The sequence below is a fragment of the Lepisma saccharinum genome, chromosome 14, assembly GCF_977018435.1.
Source record: "Lepisma saccharinum chromosome 14, izLepSacc3.1, whole genome shotgun sequence".
Classification (NCBI taxonomy): Eukaryota; Metazoa; Arthropoda; class Insecta; order Zygentoma; family Lepismatidae; genus Lepisma; species Lepisma saccharinum.
In genome coordinates, this window is record NC_139242.1 from 30,251,501 (window position 1) to 30,264,697 (window position 13,197).

At 40.1% G+C, this 13,197-nt stretch overlaps 1 long non-coding RNA gene across 1 annotated transcript in view; it reads right to left on the minus strand.

The window, feature by feature from the left end:
• Nucleotides 1-5,748: 5,748 nt before the first annotated feature.
• Nucleotides 5,749-13,197, minus strand: part of LOC145998463 (uncharacterized) — a 55,363-nt gene continuing 47,914 nt past the window's right edge. The window contains exon 5 of the long non-coding RNA XR_014443319.1: nt 5,749-5,827. This is a non-coding gene — a long non-coding RNA (uncharacterized LOC145998463). The remainder of the gene's footprint in view (nt 5,828-13,197) is intronic.

Sequence of the window (13,197 nt, forward strand, 5' to 3'; positions counted from 1 at the left end):
GCTTTCAAGAAAAAAACATAAGTAAAGGTGACCTCTCTCATTCAGTGTGTATACTTCGCATCCTAGTTTGTTCTACCCCTTGTGTTAGTAGACACCTTTACGTGATAATAGAACATAGGATCCTTGTTTGGGACCCGGCAACACGACAGGTTACTATGTAACATATAAACAGGTTATAATAAATGTAGTTGCTTGAGACAATAGAATCCCAATTTTTAGGCGCAATTCAGCTCTTTTCTGCCAATCCAATGTGACAACACTGGCCTGTTCCGCCAGACCTGAAACAAACATGGCCCACGCAATAACCCCATAACACAACACCCTTTGTCCTAAACCCAAAAAAAAGTCTTCCCTTGCATTGTACTCTAATTCCCCGCCCTCTTCTCTTGTTATCCCTTCAGGGTAAACGAAACTGCCTACCTCTTCGCTTGTGTCGGCTGCATAAAAAAAATATCTGCTTGTAATATTTATTCAACGACAGTGTTAACGCATTAAATAACGTTTCAACAACTTTGAATTTTTTTTAAATATTTTGCTGTCACTTGCCACTGCTACTTGCAAAGGAAAATATAGTTGAAAACATTTTAGAAATGATTGTTATAAGAAGGAAACATGAAAGACCAAAAGTGGGTCCTACCTTACCGATGATTACATCTTCACTCAATTAAGAACTCGATTGTTCTTGCATTTCAGTCCGGCACTTCTTGCATAAATCTGATCGCTGCACAAGACACGAATCACAAACATAGCTCTACCGCCACGAACATCGCGCTCCGAGCCAAGCTCCCTTGTAGCATCCTGAGCAGGAGGCAAGTTTTCACAAGAGAGGGAACAAGCGGGGAATCCCCGTTCACGATAAAAGTAAATTATTCTATTTCCAATGAAAGTAAAACTACTTTGTAAATATAAGGCGTAACTAGGATATTAATTTACATAATTTGGTATGAAGACTTACTTTACACATATAAGTTCTTTAGACTTTCTGTTTACGCTACGGTGTTGGGTGAATCGACAAGACCATCAGCAGTCTGACCAGAAAACGAAGTCAGAACTACACCTACTCCGTAATTTTCAATTTCACTTACACTTGTCGATGAAAGGAAGGAAAACCTAAGTTTCGTACAAAATATGGAGAATGTACAATGAAATAGAAATATCTCTGCACGAACACAGGCTAATGTTTACAAAAAATGCCGGTACACAACAAATTTCCAACCCTGGCGGAAATGCAGTGTTGCTGATATTCTGTTCGTTCTAGTAGGTAACACCGCGAGGCCGGCCTCAGGAGCACGTTATAAGCATACGTACAGTTCTCGTAAGATTAGGCTTCCCGCATATACGACCGTACGACAGAATGTCAAGAGAAGAGGCCCCAGCAAATGTGCCTCACTCCGTGGAAAGTTCGTATACTGGACAGGGTTAGAATTTTTTTGTAATTATCATAAATGAAAATTCCAAAATATTCCTTTGCATCACATGTGTTGAAGAAATAAGTAAATACACCTTTAAAAGAGTGATGGCGCGGGTAGGCCCGGCCTCCTGGCCTCATAGGACGCTTCGCCACTGCTAATATCTATAACATTTCCACAAAATGATCCACGAACATCTATTGAATATCTTCTCGCGACATCTGATTTTTCATGTACAGAAAAATAGATGCCCAAATATATTTTGTTACAATTTTTACTCATCTTAATCAAGAAATAAATGTACAAGTGCATTGGTATGAAGAAAGTTGAACCACATGAAAATCTGAATATATATATATATTTTTTTTAGTTTGATTTTTAATTTCACTTCATGCACAGAAAGTCTGATCGGCACTGAACCTACAGTTTAAAGTGAGATCCAAAACACTACTTGCCTCCTGGACCCCTTGGTTACAATGGAACAACGTTACTAGTACACCATCAGGAAGGCAGGGTGACTACAAACAAGCAGAAATGAAATTCCCTGACTTTTCCAGGTTTTCCAGGACAAAATTTACATTTTCCCCTGACAATTACAAACTACATTAAATCGATGCTTTTGCGAATGGGAATAATAAACTCATACAGATCCAGGTATGGCCAGAAGAGTAAGAAAATTCCAGCAGCATATTTGCAGTCTAAAGCTCTTGTTTATGCATGCAATTTTTGTTGGATGTTGCAGTCCAAAGACAGTCAATTCCATACGAGTGCCATACATGCAATTTCTGTCGCATGTTGTAGTGAGATACTTTGTCGGGTGGTGATATTCGACAAAAATTGTATGTATCAATGGAGCCTATTTGATTCCATGTTCCTTCAGTTTGTCCTAAAATGGCTTACTACGATGTCCGACAACTATCGGATGGCGCCACCTGCTCCCGTCTCCTCCATCTGTTGACAGTTCTATCCCCTTAGAACTCCCATACGGACAAGAAAAAATGATAATTCAATGCATTTTCCACGTAATATTTAAAGACTTAACACATTTTTCTGCCCCTCTGGAAATTTCTCACTCTCTCTCGCTCTCCTCCTGTCATCACTGGTTTCTGGTGCCATGGTTGTGTTGTGAATAAAAGGGGCCTAAAAGTTGAGGCTGAAACTTAGCAACAAGATTTCCTGTTCCTGTGCATAACGATATCTTAAAAATAAAAAAAAAGGTCAATCAAGACAAAATTCCCTGACATTTCCCTGACTTTTTTTTGACACCTCAAATTCCCTGACTTTTCCCAGTTTTCCAGGATTTCCAGGTCTGTCACCATGCTGGAAAGAGTATGTTTTTATGTTATTTGCTGTGCTACTTCTTTGTATAATTGCAGTGTGTGTGTGTGTGTTGTGTGTAAGTGAGGCGATTGAAATGCCAGCCGCAAAGTTCGCATTAGAACAAAGAATTTTTATGTATGACACTTATGTGAAACAGACTCGTGTCGAGACGTGTGTAGGCAATTTGCATAGAAATTCCCTGGTGTTTCAGGTAGAGAAATGGTTAGACTTCTTGTACTTACATTACGAGAAACTGGATCGTTAAATTTTAGAACCCCTAAGCAGAAACGACAGATTCTAACCGAAGAAAAACTCTATGAAATTGGGGCAGCGGGCACTGAAATAACCCTTATAGTATCGACAAACTAAAAGACAATATAAGGGCAGAACTTGGAAGAATTGAGTAAGAAAAATTTGTGTGTGTGAATCAAAATTTCATCAAACGATGCCAGGAATGTGTGAATGTAGGTGGACCTCACTTTGAACAACTCTTATAACACAGGTTAGTGCTCACTTTGCAATATTAATATTAATATAAATATCTGCATGATAAAGATATGTCCATAAAAATAAGCGGGACGTTACTGGTTGAAAATGTCGGCATCTCCACTAGCGCTGCCTGACACACTTCTCCTGATCTCTCGGCCTCGCAGGGAATTGGATGCACTGCACTTAAATACAGAAAACATATGCAACCTTATATGCATAAATCTACTAGATAAAAACAAAAACAAGTTAAAGCTTTCACTTGACTCTCCCTTGCACTTTAACCCTTAACCGGGCAACCAGTACTGTAGCTTGTACTCCTGCGAACATGATATTTTTTTACTTTATATGGCTCTTTCTTTATTCGTCTTTCACAACATTTGACTTGATTTGAGTAAGAAGGTCACGGTGAAAAAATAATTTCCATTTCACTTACGTTAACGGACATGCAGTTTGAGTTGGACACAGTGTACAATTTACTTGCAGTAAAGGTATCTTCCTGACTTTTTGTATGGTGTTTTCTTCTTTGTTTATTAAATTTGATTTATTTTTTCAAAGCAGATGCCAAAGTTCCCTACTAATAATAATTCTGGTTCATATAAACGATGTCACTTGTGCTATTATGGGAAAAGTCATACACAGAAACAGTGGTGCAGCAAGTGCAAACTGCTGGTGCAATAAACAGAAATGAAACTCGCTTATGCAAAAAATGAGTCTAACTCTGGCATATGCAAAGCAGGGAATGTTTGTCGTCTGCGGAAGACGTCACGTGACTCATAGGAGCAGTGTTGCAATTCGCGGAAGTTACAATTCTACTAAACATGATACTGGCAAAGGCTATACCTAGGTATATGCTGTTGTGTCATTAAAAAAAGTACTTACGAATCTAAAGCAGGATGCTGTCCTTCATGATCGTGAAATTCATTAATTGTTCTAAGAATAACAAACATATCAAATTCATCCACACAACTTTTAAATTTCTTTCTTCTGCATATTTTGTTAGGCATTACTAATCCCTTCCCAGTTACTTTGTTGCGATCATTTCAAAGTACTTACTGACACACCAGTAGCCGCGGAAACACACTTTTGCACTTGTTTAACATTCAACGCAAGACCACTGTCAGCTTCTTTCTTCATAAACTTAGTCACGTTTATATAATTTCTCTACTCCAATCTTCTTTCCAGCTTCCGTTGAATAAAAACACCCTAGGCAACACAGGACAACAATCACCTTTCTCGTGATAACACAATATGCCCCCCTTCCCCTCCCCCCACTGGTGAGGAATTCGAGGAGAGGGAGAATGCCTCTTTCGCCCAGGGGTTTCACCGACACAAATAATCCTCGGTTATTCTTTTCCTTGAACTATCACCTTCTCGAATCGTCACTTCTTTTAAAAAATAATAAATCCAGATACAAGTCTTGAACACCCCTACTAATAAGCTTTAAATTCAGATTATGGATATAGGTAATTGTTAAGGCAGTTAGCAACTCGGACCTCAGTGGAACTCTCCCACCGTCAGGCTGAGCGACAGGCTTCTGTGCATCTGAAGGCCAGAGCTCAAGCTAAACCGAATGGCCTGAACCACATGTAAACACAAGTGCTTTTTTTTTAATTTTCATGTATCAATCATGAAGATAGTTATTGCAGCATTATTTCCATTTGAAGATATGTAAACATATAAAAAAAAAAGTTGTACCATTACTTGGATATGTATTAACAAATGTTTAATGAATGAATAATAAAAAATAAAGAATTTAACAAGACACCACTTCAAATTATTATTAATTCTAAAATAAAAAGGATCTTGAAAAATTACCATTAGAGCAGTTAAACAATTTCCTCATATTACACTACACATTAATGTATTTTATATCCTATGGTGCAAACAAAAATGGCAATGATGACGACAGCTATGATGACAATGATAATGATGAATACAATAATTATGAACAAGACAATGATTACGTTAAGGATCATGTTACTCTCTTGTTTTTACAGCGAAATAACATTAAAATCTTTCAATAGAAGAAAAAGATCTATTTAAACAACAGTGTCTGATAGACACTGCTTACCCGTATATATTACAAAAACTGCATGCCCTGACAAGGGTTAATGTGTATTAAACAAAACATTCATAATTGTGAAAAGAGACACGGTAGTATATAAATACGGAGAAACTAGTACTCACTTTATCCGCGGAACTGTTTTTCTTCTTTGTTCTATTAATTTCAGTGGCCACTGCCATCATTCTCGTTGGAACTTGCTGTACTGTTGCTTGGCATGATGAACTACAAATAAAAGATGCACGCCAAGCAACAGTACAGCGAGTTCCAACAAGGATGGTGGCAGTGGCCACTGAAATTAATAGAACAAAGAAGAAAAAACAGTTCCGCGGATAAAGTGAGTACTAGTTTCTCCGTATTTAAACAAAACATATTAGTGAAAATGTTTTACATGAATATTACTTACTTGAATGTTACTGGATTCTTATCTTTCAAAGAAAATAAAGGACTCAAACTTCTTGTTATGTAGTGCATACCAGAAAAAGTCACTCAAGTGGTGTATATTTCACTAATATCAACATTAAGAGATCCAGGAAATCTTGCTGAGCTGTAGAAAGACAAAAAATTAACAATGGTGGATCAACTTATTAAAAATAAGTATAATGAACAGGGTACATATATGATAAGATATACATATATGATTGATTGATTGATTTGGTGTCCACTTTATGTACAGTAAGGCTAATCGGCACTGGACCTACAATTTAAAGTGGGATCCGAACCACTATGTGCCTCCACTGGGTGTTGAACCTGGTACCCCTTGATTACAAGGCAACGATGCTACCACTGTGCCATCGGGGAGGCCCATACATATATGATAAGAATGGGGTCTATGACAGCTAAACAAATATATGATTTTATTAAGGTTATTATCTGTTTGTCCTTCATCAACTTTTAATAAAATATTCACTTTCTGTAATTGCTGTATACTAGTGGGTTCAATGAACCTTTTCTAAAGCATCCAATCAAAAAATACGTATAGATAAATGCTGTCAGTAAAATAAAAGTGTTAGTAAAAACTGTGTAATTCAGTAAAATTCATATGATTGGTCCAGACCAGAAGTGAATCATTCCTTTAGCTTTCTGTCATGATGTTTCATTGTTTGAAGGCAACAAGTTAAACAAATGAAAAACAGCATGAGTTTCTGCATTCACTACAGACGTAAGAAAAAATAAACTTCTTTAAAAGGAATACTACTACATACTTCACATACATAGAAATTATGAATATGCCTTTTAGGATGGAAAGTTTTACTTTTCGTGAAAAGCGTGACGTTACAAAATCGATTTTGAGATTGTATCCTAGTAACAAGATCAACAGCTAATTTTATATACACAATTTGATTCGGAGACCAGCATTACCTGCAAGTACGTGGCACAGCCATGGGAACCAAAATGGCCCCCTCTTATGCAAACCTGTTCATAGGCAGGCTTGAACAAGAGTTCCTATACTCCCAACAACCGAAACCACTCCTCTGGCTCAGATTCACTGACGACATTTTTCTCCTCTGGACACATGGTGAACTCTCCCTCACCACCTTCCTAAACCAACTGGACAACTTCACCACCCTCAAATTCACCTGGTTCCACTCCAATGACCAAGTGACCTTCCTAGATGTGGATATCCACATCGTGGGAGACCACTTGAAAACATCCATGCATATCAAACCAACCAACCACCTCCAGTATCTTCACTACTCCAACTCTCACCCCCACCACACCAAAAAAGCCATACCATTCTCCTTAGCCCTTAGAGGCCAACGCCTCAACTCATCCCCCTCATCCTGCCAAAACTGCAACCCACGCCTGCACCAAGCCCTAATCAACCGAGGCTACCCCTCCACCCTCATCAACAAACAAATGACCAGAGCCACGTCTCACACCTCTGCCATGCAACCCAAAACCAACCCTCCCACTCTGATCACCCGATACCACCCTCATCTCCTGAAAATTAAACACACCATCCACTCACTCCTTCCCATCCTCCACAGTGATCCTGACACCAGAGACATCTTTCGGGACAAACCTAGGGTCATCTTCTGATGCTCCCCCAACCTCAAGAACATCTTGATCCATAATACACCCACTGCTCCCATCCCACCACCACTAGCCCACAAGTGCAACAAACCCAGATGCAAGACCTGCCCCATACTTATCACCTCCCCTACCCTCCAGATCCCGACTGCAGCTGGTGTATTCACCCAAAGGGAACCTGTCACTCCTCCAACCTAATATACACCCTCATCTGTCAAATCTGTGGTTACTTCTACCTGGGTGAAACCTCTACCCCCTTGAACCTCCACATCAATAACCACAGAGCTTCCACCCAAAACTCAAGACTTCACCGTCGCCACCAACAGCCACAACACCACCTTCAACAACTGTTTCCATGTAGCCATAATACACCTCCACCCGCAGGCGAAGGATAGGGCCTACATTTCAGGAATGCATGCCACCATACCCCCTGGACTCAACCTAGCCACCCAATAAGTATTCTCCCATTCCCCTCCAGCCACAACCCACCCACCATCCATTCCGCAGTAAACACTGGTGAAAGGATCTTTTCGCAAAACCCATGTTCTATCACTTGTTTCTGGCACCACTGTGCTCACGGACGCTGGCGTCAGTATTCTGTGCCTCTACGCTTTTGTACTCCATACTTTCTACCTGCTGTGAAAATGAGGTCATGATCTCGAAATATCAAACTTTTCTTCAATCGTGGTAAGTGTTTACTGTCTCCTATGCATATATGCATATACAGGGTGGTGCAAAATTCCGTTTACAACGCTTGGGAGGTGATTCGACAAGTAAAAACAAGGAAAAAATGCCATGTGAAAAAATGTCGAAATCGGCACCGTTTTCGAGTGACAGGCGTGCGAAAATCGCCTCACACCATGTTTATAGCACAATAACTCAAGAAGAAAGAAAGATATCAATGTCGGAATAAAATAATACAAACAAAATCGTACCTGACGAATACAATGGTGCAGCAATTGAGGCCCAGTGTAAATTGCGCAAGGGGACTCTCAAAGAAAGTGGGGAATCCCCTGATGGAAAATACAGGAAATTTACTACTATTTTCTACATAATGTTGAGATCGGAATGTAGGCAGTAAAAAATGACGACGTATGTCCACATGTCCAACTACTGCTGGGACACCGTCCCACACTCGGGAAATAGGAAAATAACTGCAAATTTCCTGTTGTACACGGTTCACATTGCGGTACGAAGAAGAAAAGAAACCAATTTGTCGCATGTCCCACTACTGCTGGTACACAATTCCAAATGGAAAAAATACGAGAAAACACCAAAAAAACGTTTTCAATCCCTTAATGTTGACACACTACTTTGCAGTACAAAAAACAAAAGTTAAACAATGGCCACATGTCGTCAGGCTGTACATACTACAAGAGAGCTCCAGAAAGAAAGTGGGTAATCTTCGAAGGAATGAAGAAGGAGAATGGCGAGAAAATGCACACAATGGCATGTAACATTTCCGGACACAGCACATCTTGAAGGGATTCCACTGAGAAGCGCACAACCTCCGCACATGCAGATCGATGGTATGAAGTACAGCGATCTCCAGCATCTTCACTCGCACCTTTCACTAAAGGACACTATGCTATGCTGTTAGGGGCTCACAAAGACCGGTATACTCAGAGACTTTGTTGAAAAAGTCCGCCATTGACTTGAAGACAAAGATGGCATCGGCGAAGCACTGATTGTCTGGTAAGCGAAAATACCTTTGGCCTGTCAACAATTGTCCCAGCAGCGGCACTTACACGAGCAACGAGATCCTCAGCACTTTCCACATGGGTTCCATACACGAGCCTTTTCATTTCTCCCCACACAGAGAAATCCAGTGGTGTGAGGTCGGGGGAACGAGGTGGCCACGGTAAAGGTCCACCCTTGCCAATCCAACGATCGCCGTATTTATCGTTGAGTAAGGCCCTGGCTCCACGGTCGAATTGTGCGGGGGCGCCGCGGGGTGAAACCAGATACGTTGTCTACCTGCCAGTGGCACGTTTACCAAAAGTTCAGGTAATACGTCATGTAGAAACACCCGATTATTCCCAACACACAAAGTAGAGGGCAAAATGTACGGGCCTATCAAGTGGTCACCTACTAAGCAACACCACACATTCAATGCGAACCTATGTTGATGATGGCGCACAATGATTGCATTCGGATTGTCCATATCCCAGACGTGGCTGTTATGGCTATTGAACATGCCGTCTCTGGTGAACATTGCGTCATCGGTCCACAAAACTCTTGTTGGGAAATCTGGAATAGCAAGAGTTTGTTGCACGTACCATTGGCAGAAATCCATGCGTAGGGGAAAGTCCGTGGGCAGTATGTAGTGCACCTTATGCAATTGGTATGGGTGCAATCCCTCCTCCTGAATAACGCGGAACATATTGCTATGGTGGGATTGTTGCGTACGAGCAATGACACGTGTGCTGGTGTCAGGACGGTCTCGTATCGCGTCCAACACGTCCTCTTCAAATTGCACAGTGCGCACAGTGCGGGGTCTTCCACAATCCCACCTACGGGGTAGTAGAGATCCAGTTTCACGCAGTCGAGCATCAAGTCTTTGAAAGAGTGCATGTGCTGGTAACCGCCTATTGGGAAAACGTTCGTGATACGAACGCCATGCTTCATATTCCTTGGAGCAATTCAACCACACACACACACCAGACTAAACCCTACGCTGCGACACGCAGAACAGACAGGAAGAACAACGGTCGACTACACTCTCTACGTAGTATCCACCAAAATAATACGTAACAGGTGACTTACACTCCCACAGCGCCTCTAGTGGGGCTTTCTGTATCAATTAGCTGAAATCAATCTCAGCGTAATCTGATGGCATAGCGTCATTTTCGGGTGAATTTCCTATTTCCCGAGTGTGGGACGGTGTCCCAGCAGTAGTAGGACATGTGGACATACGTCGTCATTTTTACTGCCTACATTCCGATCTCAACATTATGTAGAAAATAGTAGTAAATTTCCTGTATTTTCCATCAGGGGATTCCCCACTTTCTTTGAGAGTCCCCTTGCGCAATTTACACTGGGCCTCAATTGCTGCACCATTGTATTCGTCAGGTACGATTTTGTTTGTATTATTTTATTCCGACATTGATATCTTTCTTCCTTCTTGAGTTATTGTGCTATAAACATGGTGTGAGGCGATTTTCGCACGCCTGTCACTCGAAAACGGTGCCGATTTCGACATTTTTTCACATGGCATTTCTTCCTTGTTTTTACTTGTCGAATCACCTCCCAAGCGTTGTAAACGGAATTTTGCACCACCCTGTATATATAAAACACAGGAATAGGATGGGTGTATATATACAGTGATCAGAACGCTACATTTTAAAAGTAGCTTCGCTACAGCTGCAGCTACTCTTCCAAAATGTAGCTTCGCTACAGCTACAGCTACATTTAGCAAAAAGTAGCTCGCTACGCTACTCCTGTTCGCTACTCGCTACTTCGCTACTTTTTGCGCTACTTCTGCATAAAAAAAATGAAAACAACCATATGGGTATTAAAAAATCCCCTACTCCTGGTAAATAGATTCTGTTATTTATTATCATGATTCCAGTCATTGATAATTTTGATAGCAGTGTTACTTCAGTTACTTATTTTTACTATAGTTTTTGAGAATACCATACCTATGCAAGTGGCATATCAATTCAAATTTGATATATGAATATTGAAATTAGAGTGTTGCCCAAATTAATTATTACAACTAAACACAAATAAAATCTGGTAGGATTACGTATTTATGTTCACATCAACATATTTTTCTTGAGAATAAATATTTCATTTTTTATAGACTGATATGAAGTGAGCATTTTGAATGAAAAGTACCTGGAGCTCTTTGACTACAAAAGGGCCCTAGGTTTGATACCCAGCGGAGGCACATAGTGGTTAGGATCCAGTCTCGATCAGCTTATCTATGCATAAAATAGACTCAAAACGAAAACTAGGAAAGATGCCAAGTTGGGAGGATGAGATCTTCCTGCTCCTCCATTCCCCACACTGCTCATCATTCATCATTCTTCCTTGTTCTCACAATTAGCAGAAAGTGATTATAGATAAGAGAATAATTAAATAAACCATTCATCCTCATTGTCATGATTGAGAGAAGTGGAAGAATAGATGAGGAGGTAAACAGAAGAGGACAAATTGGTGGTGGACTATTTCAAAGCGTTCGAAGATTAATATGGAACAGGGATGTACGTACCTATGAAATGCAAGAAGTTAATATATAACACATACTATGTGCCAATAATTACATATGGAGCAAAGACTTGGACAATGACATAGAGAGACGAAGAAAAGATGCAGGCAGTGGAGATTAAATTTTTAAGGAGTCTTTTGAGGAAGACTAGAAGGGATAGAATAAGAAATGGGGAGATCCGACAGACAGTGGGTGTGGTGAAGCTTCAGGACAGAATAGATCAGGCACAGATGAGATGGTTCGGACACATGAAGAGGATGGATGCAGAAAGACTACCAGTAAGAGGTTACAATGCACAAGGAGTGGAAATAAGGCCAAGGGGGAGACCAAGATGTCCGTGGAAGAATGTTAGTGGAGAATGTTAGGAGAAGAGGACAAGTTTGGAACAACATAGAAAGAGGACTGGTAGAAGACCACAAATAAAAATAGAGAGGCTTGACTTCTATGCAGACCCAGCCAGAGGCAGGAAACAGCGATGGATGATGATGTCATGATTAGCAAAAGTGACACAAAAGTAGGAGAAATATATAAAATTGAAAACTATGTATATTAACTAAAGAAAGTTGTCGTTTCTGCAGGAAAGTCAATAACTCGTACATATTTTTTGCAATATGATAAAATTATTGAGGAAACTATTGTGTAAACCCGAGTGTTCTAAACGTATTGTAATTTTAAAATTTGTGAACAAATACTATCGTGAAAATAACTGTAATTCCAGAAACTATCATTCTTGTAACAATAATTTCTTGCTGGCGAGATCCTATATACTGACGATGATCAATGCTGTTAACGTACTGAGCCGTTTATTGCTGGCACTATTGCCTTGTCAGTGCAGTGGAAAATCCATTGCTCATTTTTGCACTGCAAGTTGTGTCTTACACAGCAATTAATGACATTTTGGTGTCTCTTATACCATGGATATCCACAGGATTTGTTCCGGGGGTGATGCAAACGAGGCACTTTTTTTCAGTGGTGCAGCAAATGAAGCATGTTTCTCCCCAAAATAGCGATGCAGCTAAAAAAAAAGTAGCTGTTAGCAGGAATATATTCATATATGTCAGTTAGTTATCTGGATATCTGAATTATTCAGATACTAATTAAATAAATTATGCAGATATCTATAATCTACAGTCTAGATAATCTGTATCTCCATGTAATAGACTGTCTTTATGAAGCTCCTGCAAAATTAAGGGTTATTGTCGATTTTTTCTGATGCTGTTGCCACATTCAAAATTCACCTCAAAATGCTGAGAAAAAATGTAGCTGTAGCGAAATTTTCGCTACAACTACAGGAATTTTGTAGCTTCGCTACCGCTACAACTACAATTTTTAAAATGTAGCATCGCTACAGCTACAGCTACAAATTTTGTAGCTAGCTACAGTAGCGACGCTACAAGTAGCTCGCTACTTCTGACCACTGTATATATATATATATATATATATATATATATATATAAATGTATGTATGTATGTATGAGGGCCATTTTTTTGTAGTGGCAACATGTATGAGAAAGAGACATGAAAGAAGATACATATCTGGAATCATTTACAATCCTTCAATGTAATCTCCTGCTGCTGCGTGAACATGTTCCCAAACATCTGGCAGTCGTTGGATGCCACTGACAGCTCCCGTTCATGCCAGTGTGTGCAGAGACTGCCCTGTGGCCAAA